The sequence below is a fragment of the Ricinus communis genome, chromosome 2 (genome assembly GCF_019578655.1).
Source record: "Ricinus communis isolate WT05 ecotype wild-type chromosome 2, ASM1957865v1, whole genome shotgun sequence".
Lineage (NCBI taxonomy): Eukaryota > Viridiplantae > Streptophyta > Magnoliopsida > Malpighiales > Euphorbiaceae > Ricinus > Ricinus communis.
The window spans coordinates 20,735,516-20,753,385 of NC_063257.1; the positions used below are offsets into that span (position 1 = coordinate 20,735,516).

Consider the following 17,870-nt stretch of genomic DNA (forward strand, 5'->3'; position numbering starts at 1 on the left):
TTTAGGTAGTTTATGACCAGGAGCTCTAATCCTACTCCTGTAGACCCTCTTGCTGAACTAGAGCGATCCCTCCATTTGCTGAGGAAGCTTATGCAAGAAGAAGAGGAGGGGCAGATAGAGTTTGAAGCCCCAGTGAATAGACCAGCAGGGATGGGAGACAACAACCGGGCTGCGGATGAAGCTAGGGCAATGTATGAGTTTGCTAGATCTTCTCTTGAGGGGACACAGACGAGTATATTGTGACCACCTATGGTGACCAACAACTTCAAAATAAAGCCAAACGTGATACAGATGGTCCAAAATAGTGTACAATTTATGGGACTACCGAGCAAGGACCCAAACGCTCACATCGCCAACTTTTTGGAGATCTGTGACACCTTCAAGATAAATGGAATAACTAATGATGCCATTCGGTTGAGGCAGTTTCCTTTTGAGGGACCGAGCGAAAAGATGGTTGCAGTCGCTCCCAATGAACACTATTATGACATGGAGATCGTTGGCTGAATTTTTTTTATATAAGTACTTTCCTCCTGCTAAAACTGCTAAATTGAGAAATTACATATCTTCTTTTGTGCAGTTCGATGACGAGAGCATGTACGATGCTTGGGAGAGGTACAAAGATCTACTCTGGTGTTGTCCGCACCATAGACTACCACTGTGGATGCAGGTCCAGACCTTCTACAGCGGTTTGAACCTTGCTACTAGGTAGATGGTAGACGTTGCAGCAGGTGGGGCCCTGAATAGTAAGACGTCGGAGCAGGCATAAAATTTGATAGAGGAGATGGCCATGAATAACTACGAGTGACAATCCTCTAGGAGTCGGCCAGTCAAGCAGGGAGTAGTTAACTAGCTAGACTCCACAGTAGCCTTGGCAGCTTAAGTGGAGCTTCTGACTAAGAAGTTAGACTAGCTTCATATGTTGGTTCATGCAGCCCAGATAAGCTGCGAGTTTTGCAATGGCCCGCAGTACGGTGCAAACTGTAATGTGGGAGGTATGTTTTTTTCAACTTCTAATTCTCCATCTTCTATTGTTTCTACTGACCTTGAACATGTAGACTACATGGGTAATGCACCTAGATAGCAAAACAACCCATACAGCAATACATACAATCCCAGTTAGCGTAATCATCCAAACTTCGGTTGGAGAAACAACAACGCCCAAGGTCCACAGGCTTTCAGAGACTACAGCAGTAGTAGGCTGGACCATCATAGCTTCCTCCACCAGCCGAGAAGAAATCTAACTTGGAGGAGCTGATGATGAAGTTTGTCACGTCAACTAAGATGGGGTTCTAGCAGACCGACAGTGCTCTTAGAAATCAGCAGGCGTCCATTCAAAACTTGGAGAGTCAGATTGGGCAGAGTTCTAAGATGCTGTTTGAGAGGCAACAAGGATCGCTCCCCATCACTACAGAGTCAAACCCAAGGGAGCATTGCAAGGCTATCACCTTGCGATCAAGTAAGCAGTTATATAGCTCTTTACCATTAGCTGATGATGATGATATTTCCATGCAAGATAAGCCAGCTAGGAAGGAGCTAGAGCCGGAGACGATAGAAACAGAGAAGGTAGAAGACAAGTAGAAGAGCCCTGTGAGAGAGTACCAGCCACCAGTCCCCTACCTTGCTCGACTTAAGCAGGAGAAGGTTGATAAGCAGTTTGGTAAGTTTCTTGACTTGTTTAAACAACTGTGTATTAACCTACCTTTTGTTGAACCTATTTCGCAGATGCCGAAGCATGCCAAGTTCTTAAAGGAAATTTTGAGTAACAAAGGAAGCTATAGGATTTAGGACTAGTAACTCTAAATGAGGAGTGTTCAGCTATTGTTCAGAATAAGCTGCCACTCAAAAGGAGAGATCTAGGGAGTCTTACTATTCCCTGCATTATTGGCGAATTATCTATTAGTGGTGCATTAGCTGATTTAGGAGCTAGTATTAATTTGATGCCCACTAGTTTGTTTGATAAGTTAGGTTTAAGTGAACCTAAGCCCATTAGGATGAGCATTCAGTTAGCTGATAGGACTGTTAAGATTCCTGGGGGTATTATTGAAGATGTGCTTGTTAAGGCAGACAAGTTTATTTTTCCTCTTGATTTTGTAGTTATGGACATGGAAGGTGAGAGTACTATGCCTTTGATCCTAGGTAGACCTTTTCTTGCAACATCTAAGGCTGTTATAGATGTTTGTGATGGAAAGCTTCAGCTTCGGATAGATGATGAGACCATTACCTTTGACTTAGCTACTACTATGAGACATTCTTTAGACCATGATGATGTTGTGTTTTTTATTGATATTGTAGATGATATGGTTGAGTCTCATTTATAGGAAATATTGCTTGATGATCCTTTGTAGGTAGCATTGCAAGGAGATGAGGAGGAGCTGTCCAACGAGCAAGTGTTGGAGCAGCTCCCTAGTTTGTTGGCTACTGAGCCTAGCTGTTCTACTGACCCTTTTCTTTCTCTTGATAGGTCAGAAGTGTAGAAAGTAAAGTCTTATTTCGAGGATCCCCTGGCCTTAGAACTGAAGGAGTTACCTAAGCACTTGAGCTATGGATTCTTGGATGAGGAAGAAAAGTTGCATGTGATTATTGTAGCAGATTTGACACCTGAGGAGCGAGCAAAGACTCTAGACTCGCTCAAGAGGTATAAAAAGGCCTTTGCCTACAAGATTGCTGATATTCCCGGGATTAACCCTAGTTTCTATTCTCATAAGATTCTTATGGAGGATAGCTATAGACCAGTAGTTCAGCCATAGAGGCGGCTTAACCCGAACATGAAGGAAGTAGTGAAAAATGAGGTAATTAAGCTCCTTGATGCAGGTTTGATTTATCCTATTTCTGACAGTTCTTGGGTGAGCCCTGTTGATGGGCTCTTTATACAACCTACACCTAAGGTAGTGAACCTACCGATGCAGCCTAGTACTAGTGAGTATCAAGGTCGTATCCCTGGAGATCGGGTGAACCTAGAGTTACTACTGTTTGCTATGTTATCTAGTCTGAAATAGGGTGTGAAAGTTCTAACGTACCAGCTAATGGTTATGAGTGCAAATAAGTAAATGAAGAACAACGGACAATCAAAAGACAATTGCAAAGAGAGAAACAAACCCAAAAGGGAGCCTAAGTGATGGAATTCTAAAGATGGATTTTATGGATTGCCGATCTTGCTTACCCGTGCCTAAATCCTGAATTGAATCCCGGTTCCTCTCTCGAGCTTACCGGATTCCTAAACCTGCACTAACCTAATGGAATCTCTTCCTATCGAATTACTACAGATTAGAATTAAGTATCAATTAAAACTATTAAGAGTTATTAGTTCTTAATCCGACGAGTAAATCAACCTTATCTCTAAGTGTTAACTACCAGTTCTTACTATTCAATGTCCAGTTGTAACAAGCATTTCTCAATGTCAAGAAACAACCTAATAAATAATTAATCCAATGTCTCAAATTAATTGAATCAAACTTTTATTACTGAATAGCAAGAAGATTGCAAGAATGACAATTATAAAAACTAACAATTAAGCATAATCCATCAACAAAGGTGAACCCTAATGGATTCAAAAAATCTAGCTACTCATGTTCATGGTTAAAGCAATTAGGGAACAAAATAAGGAAAAACAAATTAAAGGCATGTACACCCTTCTCTTTCAAGCTGAATGAGTGATGGGCTCTTTATGCAACCTACACCTAAGGCAGTGAACCTACCGATGCAGCCTAGCACTAGTGAGTATCAAGGTCGTATCCCTAGAGATCGGGTGAACCTAGAGTTACTACCGCTATGTTATCTAGTCCGAAATAGGGTGTGAAAGTTCTAACATACCAGCTAATGGTTATGAGTGCAATTAAGTAAATGAAGGACAACAATGGACAATTAAAAGACAATTGTAAAGAGAGAAATAAATCCAAAAGGGAGCCTAAGTGATGGAATTCTAAAGATGAATTTTATGGATTGCCGATCTTGCTTACCCGTGCCTAAATCCTCGAATTGAATCCCTGCCTCTCTCGAGCTTATCGGATTCCTAAACTTGCACTAACCTAATGGAATATCTTCCTATCGGATTACTACAAATTAGCATTAAGTATGATTTAAGACTATTAAGAGTTGTTAGTTCTTAATCCGTGAGTAAATCAACCTCATCTCTAAGTGTTAACTACCAGTCCTTACTATTCAAAATCCAGTTGTAACAAGCATTTCTCAATGTCAAGAAACAACCTAATAAACAATTAATCCAACGTCTCAAATTAACCGCATCAAACTTTTATTACCGAATAGCAAGAAGATTGCAAGAATGACAATTATAAAAACTAACAATTAAGCATAATCCATCAACAAAGGTGAACCCTAATGGATTCAAAAGATCTAGCTGCTCATGTTCATAGTCAAAGCAATTAATGAACAAAATAAGGAAAAACAAATTAAAGGTATGTACACCCTTCTCTTTCAAGCTGAATGAGAAACCCTAAATTTGCAAATTCAAAATCTCAAACCCTAGTTGCCTCTTGAATGCTCCCAAAGTTTGTCTTGATCTTCAATTCGATGTTGGAATAAGTGGAATCCCCCCTTCAATTGATGAAAATTGATCTCTCTAGGTCTACAATTGAGGTATAGGAAATATTTGATTAAGTGTGTGTCTTGGAATTGAGTCCAAAAATCATCCTCTTCAATTAGAATTCAAAATCGCCTATATAGTTGATTCAGACGGCCGAGTCGAGTCCGTGATGATTCAAGACTCACGAGTCCAGCCGTCAACTGCGGAGTCCGTCAGGCCGAGCCACCACAGGCCGTGCCGATCCACCACAGTCAGGCCGGAGGCCGTAGTGGCTACGGAAGTCGTGGTGAAATGGCACAATTGGGGATAGCCTCTTGATAATTCAGCACGGCCGGAGTCCAGGCCGTGCTCAACCCTCGGGGTGCTTGTTCTCGCCCAATTTGATGGATTTTGCTCCGTAATCACACGTGATTTCCCTCGACATCGATGGTGTCCTTCAAAATGACTCAAACGAAAAGGGAAACAAAAGACAGGTGATTCAATCATAAAACGGGATAATCATGCATAAAAATGTGAACAATCGGGCATGAAAACATGTGTAGTTTGATGCTTATCAAATTACGCCATGCTTAAACTTTTGCTTGTCCTCAAGCAATTTACAACTCGCTCCTCAAAAGATATCAAATAACTCAATCAACTGCATTGCAGGAGGTTAGCTCAAAATAAATTTCAAAACTCCGTAATGATTTTTCCCAAAATCCCCAAATCACTAAATCCTTAAGAGAAAGAGCAAACTTAATAAAGTTGCTAAAGTTAAAATGATAAACCATCTAAATTAAGAAATTGAGAATCATGCCTCACAAGATATCACTCAAAACACACAAGTGTATATAGGTGAAAAAAGATCGCCAAGCTCTCAACGCAAAAATACAGAAAAAGTGCTTACCATAGGCTTGCTTATGGATTCAATCTCCACTACTACGAAATAATCAATAATCATGATCAAAGGGTCTTGAGCCAGGTTGTAATGGGGTTAAGGTAAGGTACGTATAAATATGGAAAGTAGGCTACAAGTTGCTCGGAAGTTAAGCAAGTAATGCAAGAAAGTAATGAAGGATCAAGTGTCGTACCAAAATGAACACTAAGTTGCTCTAAAAATAAGATGATGCTCGAAATGAACTAAATTAATACTTTTTACTTTTTTGTTTTTTTTATTTTTTTTATATATATAAATATATATACTATGTATATATATTACAACAAATTATGTAGGAGGTGTTGGTTATTGACACATATAATAATTCAAGGGAGCATCTATGAAAAATCTAGCAACTTAGTGAAATATATGAATGCGGATTGATCCAAAGTAAAATGCGTATAACTTATATAATTTCCAAAGCAACAATGGTAGAAAGAATGGTCAAATGAATAGAAGTGATAAGATGAGTGTCAACGTATTATTGTCACGAAAGGAATGGCTAAGGCTTAAAATTGGTTCACTAAGGGAAAAATAGGGTTAGGCTTTTTGGCCAAATTGTGTAAATCCTAAGTGCCCAAATCATCTCACAATCATTGACAATTCATGTAATTTCAACAGATATCGTAAAGCAAGTTCTAGAAACAGAGATTCCGAAATGCTCACTAATGAAAGAAAAGGGAGCATAATAGTGTGATGCACCAATTGGCTCAAAATCTCACCATTTGAGTGATTTAAAATTGCATGAATTCTCAACCCAAAGTTTAAACAGTCAATCACAATAATAAGCAGCAATATTAACAGTGTTCTATATCTACGATAAAGTAATATGGAAGAATTAAGGAAAAATACCGGTTTACACCGGGCCGGATTGTAGTTGAGAGATTTATTCATTGCCTTCTTCCGAACAAGGTTCGATAAAAGCTATAAGGGAATCCATTCAAAGGAGAAAAAAAAAGTCATCAACTACTTAATTAAAACAAAACTCAAGATAGGCACAACATCGGTAGGTCCCTACCCCACATTTTAGTATAACACTGTCCACAGTGTTAGAGAGATTTAGACTGAGGAAGCATATGATTCACACATTATGGTTATGGAAGATCATGCTGATTTTTTTTTTTTTTTTTTAATTAAAAAGGCATAGTGTTCTACTTAACATAAACAAATAAGTGCAAGGAAATAACATAAAAGTAAACAAGCTACAAGCAAGAAAGTAAAAGGAGATAACAAATTGAAAGAAAATAAATAAAAAAAATAAAAAATAAATAAAATAAAATAAAAAAAATAAAATAAAGAAAAGGATGGAGGAAAATATCACAAATTTTTTCTTTCCGCTAGAGTCTCACTGACGGTGTATCCTCACCGTTGGATCTGGCCGGAAGTGGGGCGGTGGAAGTTTCATTGAGGTGGTCAGGTGGTGGATCGTGGTCTCGAGAAGCATGTCGCCAAATCGAACTCCATATCATCAATGAGCCGTTGATTTTGTGCTCCGTACTTGCATCTTTTGAATCGCACTACTATGAAGTCTCGTCTGGTTGGCCTGTCTTTCTAAACCACTCAGAACTGTTGAAGTGTACTGTTCAAACCGCCTAACCGGCCTTCGTTTCTTCTTGAAACCGCACAAACTCGCAGTATCACGTCAGAGATCGCAGACTGATCTAGACGGCCGCCAAAGCACCGATCCGATGCTCGATGGCTCTACCGAATGAGAGGATGAGGCTCCGGATGAAGGCATAAACACTCTAGTCGGGTTAGGAATCCTAACATCCGGAATCCCACCGACGGATGTTGGGCTCCTCTACCACGCCTCTAGCTTCCCCGACTATTGTGCTCACGAGCCTATATTCAATACCATGTGGATGTCTAGTGGCCGTGATCATCCGCATGTTGATCATTTGTCCGATCCGTAGTGGTGTCATGTCACCAATATTTGAAAGCTCCGACATACAGTCATCCAATACATCTAGTCTCTTAGCTAACCTAGTCACATACGGACCGAAACAACAATGCATCTTCTTCTGGGCATCTACTATAAATGAACGGACTTGGCGAGCCAATAAATATCCCAAGTCTAGCTTCTTCCGATGTTGCATAGCCCAGAGAATAAAGACATCGGGCCTCAGGATCGCCCCAAACTGCCCCTCACCAGAATGGTGTAAGCTAGTAGGGTATGAATGTAGCGGAGATGGTTCGGTAGGCTAGATGCCTTAGACCTACTTGGGTAGTATGTTTCCGGCCTCATTACCAATGAATCCCACATGGCGTCATATGAAATTGGGTGGATGTAGAGATAACCCTGATACTCCTCCCCTGAGATTTCTTGTTCAGTCCATAATCCCAAATGCATTCCAAATTGTGGGACCGACATCGAGAACTCCCTTCCCCAAGCCTAAAATAAATTGCATCAGCCGATGCCAGCCAGGATCCGCTACGCAGGAAGAAGGTGCTGAGGAACTCAATCATAAGCTCACTAGTAGGTTGGCTCAATGATGTCAAAGAATCTCGCATATGGCAGAGTCTCGATCAGTGTGTGCACATCTTGAGCTAATCCCACTCTCTCTAGGGATGTGAAGTCTATGCAACGGCCCGCCATCACTTGCTTCCATCTCATGACTTGGAATCTACTTTCATTGTCCGCATTAGGGAATGTCCGAATGGATGACGGCCAGTGTGGATGGATTCACGCAGTGCTCTCCGAGGCCTGACTATTTTGTGGTAGTGGAGGTGGAAGTGCCAGCCGGTTCGCGCCGTGGAGGAAGACGTTCCTTCACCACGCCGATCGCCACGGTAGCGACGCTTTCAGCTTGCTTTCACGAGATTTATCGCGTCCATCATATCACCTAATGCAACGAATTATTAGTTTTTGTAAAAATTCAAGTTAATGAAAGAAATAATCTACCGAATCAACAGATAATGATTATACTTGACTAACCAAAACTTGTATAAACTAATAAACCGATATATATCAATCTAATTTATCATGAACCAAAGAATTGCAATTTAAATCTAAACATTATTCATGCTTTGCATGTCAGAGGCACATTTTATTTCCACCAAAACCCCACACTTATCAATTTCATAACCAACTACACCACAAACACAACAACTAATGTAGATTAACCTAACCAAGGTCATATAGTTACAATATAGAGCCACCAAAATATCCTAGCATGTCCTAACAAAAGTATATGTCTAAAATAGAAGTGAAATCATAATAATAAAAAAAATATAATGCAACAAATGAAGGGACTTACCTGAGTTCGCTTAGGAAAGTGAGAAGGGTGAGATAGGGGTATAAGAACAACACCTTTGAGCTAAGAAAAACAAAAAGGGAAGCAAAATTTTTGGAGGCCTCCACTTCTTATAGGCACGGTTTCAGCACGGCTAGGACTCAGCCCGTGCTGATCCTTTAGCCTTCTTTGGATGCTCCTTGGCACGGGCATTAACACGGCCGTGCTTCCCAGCACGGCTAGGGGTTGTGTCCCGTGCTGCCTTCGGAAGCCGTGACAGTTACTCTTTATCCTTCAACACGGTCTTGACTCTGGCCGTGCTCATCAGCACGGCCTGGTGATACAGCCCGTGATGGCCATGGAAACCGTGGTGAAATAGAGTGTTTCTGGGTTTGCCTTTTGCCGACTCGAGTCGCCTTGCCCCCATACCTATAATTAACACATATGCATGTAATTAGATCATTAAACAAGTAGATATGGTCAAACGGAAGAGTTTGTCCTCTTCGATTCTATAAGTCCAAAAAATTAAAATTAACCTAATTATTTTTAAGCAACTATAATAAAGTCAAATGAAAATAATGAAACAATCACAACTAATTAAAAACATGAAAGTATAATCCAAGTCAAATGTACAAAAGTGCTTATTTGCAGAGTCTTAAGCATGAATCATTCGGATCACCCTTTCTGTGCATACAAAGCCAGGTCAACTCGTTGCTCACTATCCAACGAGTTACAATAATATCTCTTTAGCCGATGGCCGTTCACTTTGAAGTTCCCCTTCTCTGGATGATGCAACTCTACCACTCCATATGGAAAGACTTGTCCGATCTGAAATGGTCCAGACCAACGAGTCTGTAGCTTTCCGGGAAACAGACGAAGGCGAGAGTTGTAAAGCAACACTCGATCCCCAACCTGAAATTCCTTAGGCTCACGAATCCTTTGATCATGCCATTTCTTAGTCCTTGCTTTGTAAGTTGAGGAGTTTTACTCATCTAGCTCACTCACCGCCATTGTCGCTCCTTACTTGCAAAATCAATATCAAAGTTACAAGTTCTAAGGGCCCAAAGTGCCCTATGCTCTAACTCAACAGGCAAATGACATGACTTTCCATAAACAAGGCGATAGGGCGTAAAACCTATAGATGTCCTAAAAGCGCCCTAAACGCCCATAATGCATCATCTAACTTAAGAGTCCAGTCCTTCCCACCGGTACTAATCTGCCTCTAAAATACGTTTAATACCCCTATTAGTTACCTCAACCCGCCCCACTAGTCCTGGGGGTGATAGGGAGTAGAGAACCGATGAGTAACTCCGCATCGCTTAAGTACTTTCTCTACTCTGGGTGTTGCGAAATGTGTTCCTCTATCACTAATAAGCACCCTAGGTATGCCAAACCTAGCAAACAATCACTTAAGGAACCTGCAGACAACCCTAGCATCATCACAAGTGGCTACCGAGCTTCAAGCCACTTAGAGAAATATTCAACAAAGAACTGTGAATGTACTTATTACCATACGAAGAGGGAAAGGGTCCCATGAAGTCGATGCCCCAGACATCAAAAATCTCAATGACTTGCACACTGGTTTGGGGCATCTCATCACGAGAAGAGATATTACCTGCCACAACCGGCAAGGGTCACAAACCTTAACAAATTTCCGTGCATCTTGGAAGAGCGTCGGCCAATAGAATCCTCGCCTCTAAGCACCTTCCTCGCAGATGGTTTGTCGCTTGATGACCTCCAAAGGTCCTTCATGGCATTGCTTCAATATTTGGAGAGTCTCCTCGCCATATACACAACGGCAAATCACCCGATCTACACATACTTTAAACAAAAGGGATCTTCCCAAATATAGTATTTCAAATCGTGAAGAATTTCTTCTTTCGTCGACACGTCATACCCTTGGTAGAACCCTAGCAACCAAATAGTTAGCATAATCGGGAAAACCAGGGAGTATCACAGTATACCGAGTGACATACAAATGTTCTTCCGGAAATCGATCATCTATGGTCGTCTCATCAAGTGCATCTAAGTGAGGATTTTCCAATCTTGATAAATGGTCCACGCCGGATTCTCCGCGCCCTTCTTATCCTTGATCTTGACGTCAAATTCCTCAGAATAAAAGAATCCACCGAATCAATCTCGGTTTCGCATCATTTTTCGTGAATAAGTACCTCAATGCCGAGTGGTCCGTGAAGACAATGGTTTTGGAGAGAACGAGGTATGATCTAAACTTGTCGAAGGCGTAAACAACCGCCAATAACTCCTTCTCTGTGGTGGTGTAGTGTTCTGGGCTCCGCCAAGGTCTTGCTAGCGTAGTAAATGGGTTGAAACTTCTTTTCAATCCTCCGTCCAAGCACAGCCCAATCAGATAATCACTAGCATCGCACATCGCTCAAAAGCGACTTCAATCAGACAAACCATGATCGAGGTCAGTAGTTAGAAGTTTCTTAAGTAACTCAAAAGTCGCCACGCATGCATCATCAAAAATAAAAGGTACATCCTTAACTAACAATTGAGTGAGGGCCTAGCAATCTTAGAAAAATCTCTAATAAATCTCCTATAAAACCCTGCATGGCCCAAAAACTCCTAACAAATTTTAATGTAATCCAAGAGGAGGTAGCTTAGATATTACTTCTACCTTAGCTCTATCCACCTCCATCCCGTACCGAGAGATCTTATGCCCTAAAACAATCCCCTCTCACCATGAAATGACATTTTTCCCAGTTTAGTACCAAGTTAGCCTCAATACATCTAGCTAACATGCGCTCAAGGTTTGCCAAACAAAGAGAGAAAGAATTACCAAAAATAGAGAAGTCATCCATAAATACCTCCATAGACTCCTCAATCATGTCCTCAAAATAGCCATCATGCACCACGAAATGTAGCCTTGCATTGCACAGTCCGAATGGCATCCGCCTATAAGCAAACGTCCCATAAGGGCGGTGAAGGTAGTCTTCTCTTGGTCCTCGTGCAATAGGAATCGAAAGTAACTGAAAAGCCATCAAGAAAACAATAAAACATGTGACTGCTAAACGTTCAATCATCCCGATCAATGAAAGGAAGAGGAAAGTGGTCCTTCCGAGTTGCCTCATTAAGCCTACGGTAATCAATGCAAACTCGGAAGCCTGTTACCGTCCGAGTCGGGATCAGCTCATCCTTCTCATTCCTTACCACTGTGATGCCTCCTTTCTTGGGTACAACCCGCATGGGACTAACCCACGAATCGCCGGAAATGGGATATATCAAACCTGCATCAAGAAGTTTAATTACCTCCTTCTTTACCACTTCTTTCATGTTCGGATTGAGTCGTCTTTGAGGCTGAACGACCAGCCTGAAACTGTCCCCCAATGAAATCTTATGAGAGCAGAAACTTGGATTTATGCCCGGGATATCGGCTATATTGAAAGCAAACGCCTTCTTGTACTTCCTTAGAACTTCCAACAAAGCATGGCTTGTTCTTCGGAGTTAGATCTACCGCTATGATTACCGGTAAGCGCTTCTCTTCATCTAGGAAGGCATAAACCAAGTGGCTCAGAACTCCTTCCGCCTAAACCGGTGGGTCCTCGAATGAAGTCTTTACTTTCCGCACCCCGGACTGGCCAAGAAAAGATAGGGATCAGTTGACAAGCTCGGCTCGGGCTTAATAAAACAAATGAGTTGCTCCAACACTTGCTCGTTGGACAACTCCTCCTCATCCTCGGCCTAATGCTACTTGCAAAGGGTCGAACATAAAATTTCTTGTAAATGGGACTCAACCACATCATCAATCACATCAATAGAACATACGATTATCATAGTCCAAAGGATCGCCCCATGGAAGTGGCCAGTCAAAGGTAATGGTCTCATCATTAACTCTAAGCTTAAGCTTTCCATCGCTTACATCGATAACAAATTTCGATGTAGCTAGGAAAGGCCTACCCAGGATAAGAGGCACAGTGCTATCACCCTCCATATCCATTACCACAAAATCTACAGGAAAGATAAATTTATCTACCTTTACAAGTACATCTTCAACAATACCTCTAGGAATTTTAACAAATTCTATCCGCTAATTGAACACTCATCCTAGTAGGCTTTGGCTCATGCAACCCTAATTTGGCAAATAAACTAGTGGGCATTAAGTTAATACCGGCTCCTAAATCAGCCCAATGCACCACTAATTGATAAATCACCAATCATACAAGGGATAGTAAAACTCCCTAGATCTCGCCGCTTGAGTGGCGTTTGTTCGGAGAATAGCCGAACACTCCTCATTAAGCACCACCCCGACCAAGATCCTCCAACTTCCTCTTGTTGCTCAAAATCTCCTTTAAGAACTTGGCGTATTTGGGCATCTGTGAAATTGCCTCAACAAAAGGTAAGTTAATTTTCAGCTGCTTAAATAAGTCAAGAAACTTACTGTATTGCTTGTCCACCATATCCTGTCTCAACCTTGCAGGTAGTGATCGTCTGTTGTGGAAGAGATTGCAGCCATCTCTTTGCTCTGTCCCTCAAGGAAAATGGAAACAATCTCAGCCGAATGGCATCATCGGTTGTTCCATTTATTTTGAATGTGTCACAAATATCGAAAAAGTTGGAGATATGTGCATTGGGATCCTCGCTGGGCAATCCTCCAAACTGCATGCTTTGTTGGATCATCTGGATAACATTGGCCTTTATCTCAAAATTGTTGGCCGCTACAGCAGGTCTGACTGTACTAGTTTTCGTCCCATCCAAAGATGGTCGAGCAAACTCGTGCATCGTCCTCTTATCCTCATCGGCGTGGGGGTCATGGTTTTCCATCGTGTCTAGTCTATCCACAGGTACCTCAACCTCAATCTCCTCCTCTTCTAATTGCAACCTCTTCCTTAAGAGTCCGAGGGATCGCTCGATCGATAGAGGCTCTATAAGATTCGAGTTTGAGCTCCCGGTCATAAACTACCTCAAACCGAAAGTCCACACAACCACCGATCAACAAAAATAATATAATAATAAATAATAATAAAATTAAAGAATAAATGAATAAAACAAATAATGACTAAATTAACACAAAACAATTCACTCTAGTTCACCGTTATACCAAGAACGCCAAAAACTTGATGGGCTCTTTATGCAACCTACACCTAAGGCAAGAACCTACCGATGCAGCCCTAGCACTAGTGAGTATCAAGGTCGTATCCCTAGAGATCGGGTGAACCTAGAGTTACTACCGCTACATATGTTATCTAGTCCGAAATAGGGTGTGAAAGTTCTAACATACCGGTAATGGTTATGAGTGCAATAAGTAAATGAAGGACAACAATGGATCATTAAAAGACAATTGTAAAGAGAGAAATAAATCCAAAAGGGAGCCTAAGTGATGGAATTCTAAAGATGAATTTTATGGATTGCCGATCTTGCTTACCCGTGCCTAAATCCTGGACTGAATCCTTGCCTCTCTCGAGCTTACCGGATTCCTAAACCTACACTAACCTAATGGAATCTCTTCCTATCAGATTACTACAAATTAGCATTAAGTATGATTTAAGACTATTAACAGTTGTTAGTTCTTAATCCGGCGAGTAAATCAACCTCATCTCTAAGTGTTAACTACCAGTCCTTACTATTCAAAATCCAGTTGTAACAAGCATTTCTCAATGTCAAGAAACAACCTAATAAACAATTAATCCAACGTCTCAAATTAACTGCATCAAACTTTTATTACTAAACAATTAATCCAACGTCTCAAGAAGATTGCAAGAATGACAATTATAAAAAACTAACAATTAAGCATAATCCATCAACAAAGGTGAACCCTAATGGATTCAAAAGATCTAGCTGCTCATGTTCATAGTCAAAGCAATTAATGAACAAAATAAGGAAAAACAAATTAAAGGTATGTACACCCTTCTCTTTCAAGCTGAATGAGAAACCCTAAATTTGCAAATTCAAAATCTCAAACCCTAGTTGCCTCTTGAATGCTCCCAAAGTTTGTCTTGATCTTCAATTCGATGTTGGAATAAGTGGAATCCCCCTTCAATTGATGAAAATTGATCTCCAGTCTACAATTGAGGTATAGGAAATATTTGATTAAGTGTGTGTCTTGGAATTGAGTCCAAAAATCGTCCTCTTCAATTAGAATTCAAAATCGCCTATATAGTTGATTCAAAGACGGCCTGAGTCCAGTCAGTGATGATTCAAGACTCACGAGTCCAGCCGTGATGAACTGCTGGAGTCTCAGGCCGAGCCACCACAGTCGTGCCTAAGTCGGTACGATCCACCACAAAGTCCGTATAGAGGCCGTGGTGGCTACCAAGTCGTAATAAATGGCACAATTGGGGATAGCCTCTTGATAATTCAGCACGAGTCCAGGCCGTGCTCAACCCTCGGGGTGCTTGTTCTCGCCCAATTTGATGGATTTTGGTCCGTAATCACATGTATTTCCCTCGACACCGATGGTGTCCTTCGAAATGACTCAAACGAAAAGGGAAACAAAAGACAGGTGATTCTAGCATAAAACGGGATAATCATGCATAAAAATGTGAACAATCGGGCATGAAAACATGTGTAGTATGATGCTTATCAATGAGAAACCCAAAAATTGCAAAATTCGAATCTCAAACCCTAGTTGCCTCTTCAATGCTCCCAAAGTTTGTCTTGATCTTCAATTCGATGTTGGAACAAGTGAAATCCCCCCTTCAATTGATGAATTTTGATCTCTCAAGGTCTACAATTGAGGTATAGGAAATATTTGATTAAGTGTGTGTCTTGGAATTGAGTCCAAAAATCGTCCCCTCTCCAAAAGAACTCAAAATTGCCTATATAGTTGATTCAAGATGGTCGAGTCCAGTTGTGATGATTCAAAGACGGCCGAGTCCGTGCAAGGTCAACTGTGGAGTCCGTTAGCCGACTCCTTCCAAGCCGTGCCCAAGCCGGTGCTGACCCACCACAGCCGCGGCCGGAGGCCGGTGGCTACGTAAGTCATGCCGAAATGGCACAATTGGGGATAGCCTCTTAGAACTCAAAGACGGCCGAGTCCAGCCGTGCTCAACCCTCAGGGTGCTAGTTCTCACCCAATTTGATGGATTTTGGTCCGTAATCACACGTATTTCCCTCGATTATTGATGGTGTCCTTTGAAAATGACCTGAAACGAGAAAGGAAACAAAAGATAGGTCATTCTTGCATAAAACGGGATAATCATGCATAAAAATGTAAACAATCGGGCATGAAAACATGTGTAGTATGATGCTTATCAAATTACCCCACACTTAAACTTTTGCTTGTCCTCAAGCAATCAACAACTCACTCCTCAAACAGATACCAAATAACTCAATCCAATGTATTGCAGGAGGTTAGCTCAAAACAAATTTCAAAACTCCATAATGATTTTTCCCAAAATCCCCAAATCACTAAATCCTTAAGAGAGAGAACAAACTTAATAAAGTTGCTAAAGTTAAAATGATAAACCATCTAAATTGAGAAATTGAGAACCATGCCTCACAAGATGTCACTCAAAACACACAAGTGTATATAGGTGAAAGAAGATCGCCAAGCTCTCAACGTAAAAATACAGAAAAAGTGCTTACCATAGGCTTGCTTATAGATCCAATCTCCACTACTACGAAATAATCAATAATCATGATCAAAGGGTCTTGAGCCAGGTTGAAATGGGGTTAAGGTAGGGTACGTATAAATATGGAAAGTAGGCTACAAGTTGCTGGAAGTTAAGCAAGTAATGCAAGAAAGTAACGAAGGATCAAGTGTTGTACCAAAATGAACACTAAGTTGCTCTAAAAATAAGATGATGCTCAAAATGAACTAAATTAATACTCTTTTTTTTTATTGAATATATATATACTATGTATATATATTACAACAGCTTATGTAGTGGTTGTTGGTTATTGACATATACAATAAGACTGAAATTTTTATTTTATTTTATTTTATTTTTAATTGAAGGGAGCATCTATGAAAAATCTAGCAACTTAGTGAAATATATGATTGCAGATTGATCCAAAATAAAATGCAGTATAAACTTACATAATTTCCAGCAACAATGGTAGAAAGAGTGGTCAAATGAATAGAAGTGATAAAATGAGTGTCACTGTTATTATTATCACGAAAGGAAAGGCTAAGGCTCAAAATTGGTTCACTAAGGGAAAAACAGGGTTAGGCTTTTTGGCCAAATTGTGTAAATCCTAAGTGCCCAAATCATCTCACGATTATTGATAATTCATGTAATCTCAAAAGATATTGTAAAGCAAGTTCTAGAAACAGAGATTCTGTACAATGCTCACTAATGAAAGAAAAGGGAGCATAATAGTGATGCACCAATTGGCTCAAAATCTCACCATTTGAGTGGGTTAAAATTGCATGAATTCTCAAACTAAAGTTTAAACAAATAATCACAATAATAAGCAACAATATTAATAAAGTGTTCTATATCTAAGATAAAGTAAAATGGAAGAATTTAAGGAAAAATACCAGTTTTACCTGGCTGGATTGTAATTAAGAGATTCGTTCATTGCCTTCTTCCAATAAGGTTCGATAAAAGCTATAAGGGAATCCATTCAAAGGAGAAAATCATTAACTACTCAATTAAAACAAAACTCAAGATAAGGACAGTAATAATGAATGGACTCAATCAATAAGGGATATTAAAACAAGATAAAAATAGCAAAGATAAAATTGGTACCTCAGACAAATCTATTTGCACTACCCCACACTTGTGAAAAACACTGTCCTCAGTGTGAACAAGGTAGGCACTCCAAAATAAAAGGAATAAAATACGTAAAATGAAGCTAATTATGGGAGTCCATAAAAGAAATTAGAAAACTAAGAGAAAAACAAGACGACAAAAAGAGATAAAAACTAGAAAGTCTACTAGATACTGCCCTTGATGTGTACTTTAACACTTCAAAATATGTTAGTCCTCAAAATTACGTACGAGCATCAAGTAGGCTAACTCCTGCAAAGTTCAAGAATAAACACATTCCAAGCAACATCTAGTAAAAGGTTCAATAAGATAGCATAACTAGCACATAACCACAAAGTCCACAGGAAATATGAACTTATCTACCTTAACTAGCACATTTTCCACAATTCCCCTAGGAAGCTTAATGTAATCTGGCCACCTAATTGAATGCACATCCTAGTGGATTTTTCCTCCCCCAAACCTAGCTTATTGAACAAACTAGTGGGCATGACATTTATGCTAGCCCC

The 17,870-nt window shown here is 40.3% G+C and overlaps 1 non-coding gene across 1 annotated transcript; it reads right to left on the reverse strand.

The window, feature by feature from the left end:
* Positions 1 to 544: 544 nt before the first annotated feature.
* Positions 545 to 651, reverse strand: LOC112534403. Its single transcript, XR_003078693.1, has one exon. It is a non-coding gene; the product is annotated as a small nucleolar RNA R71 (small nucleolar RNA).
* Positions 652 to 17,870: the final 17,219 nt, after the last annotated feature.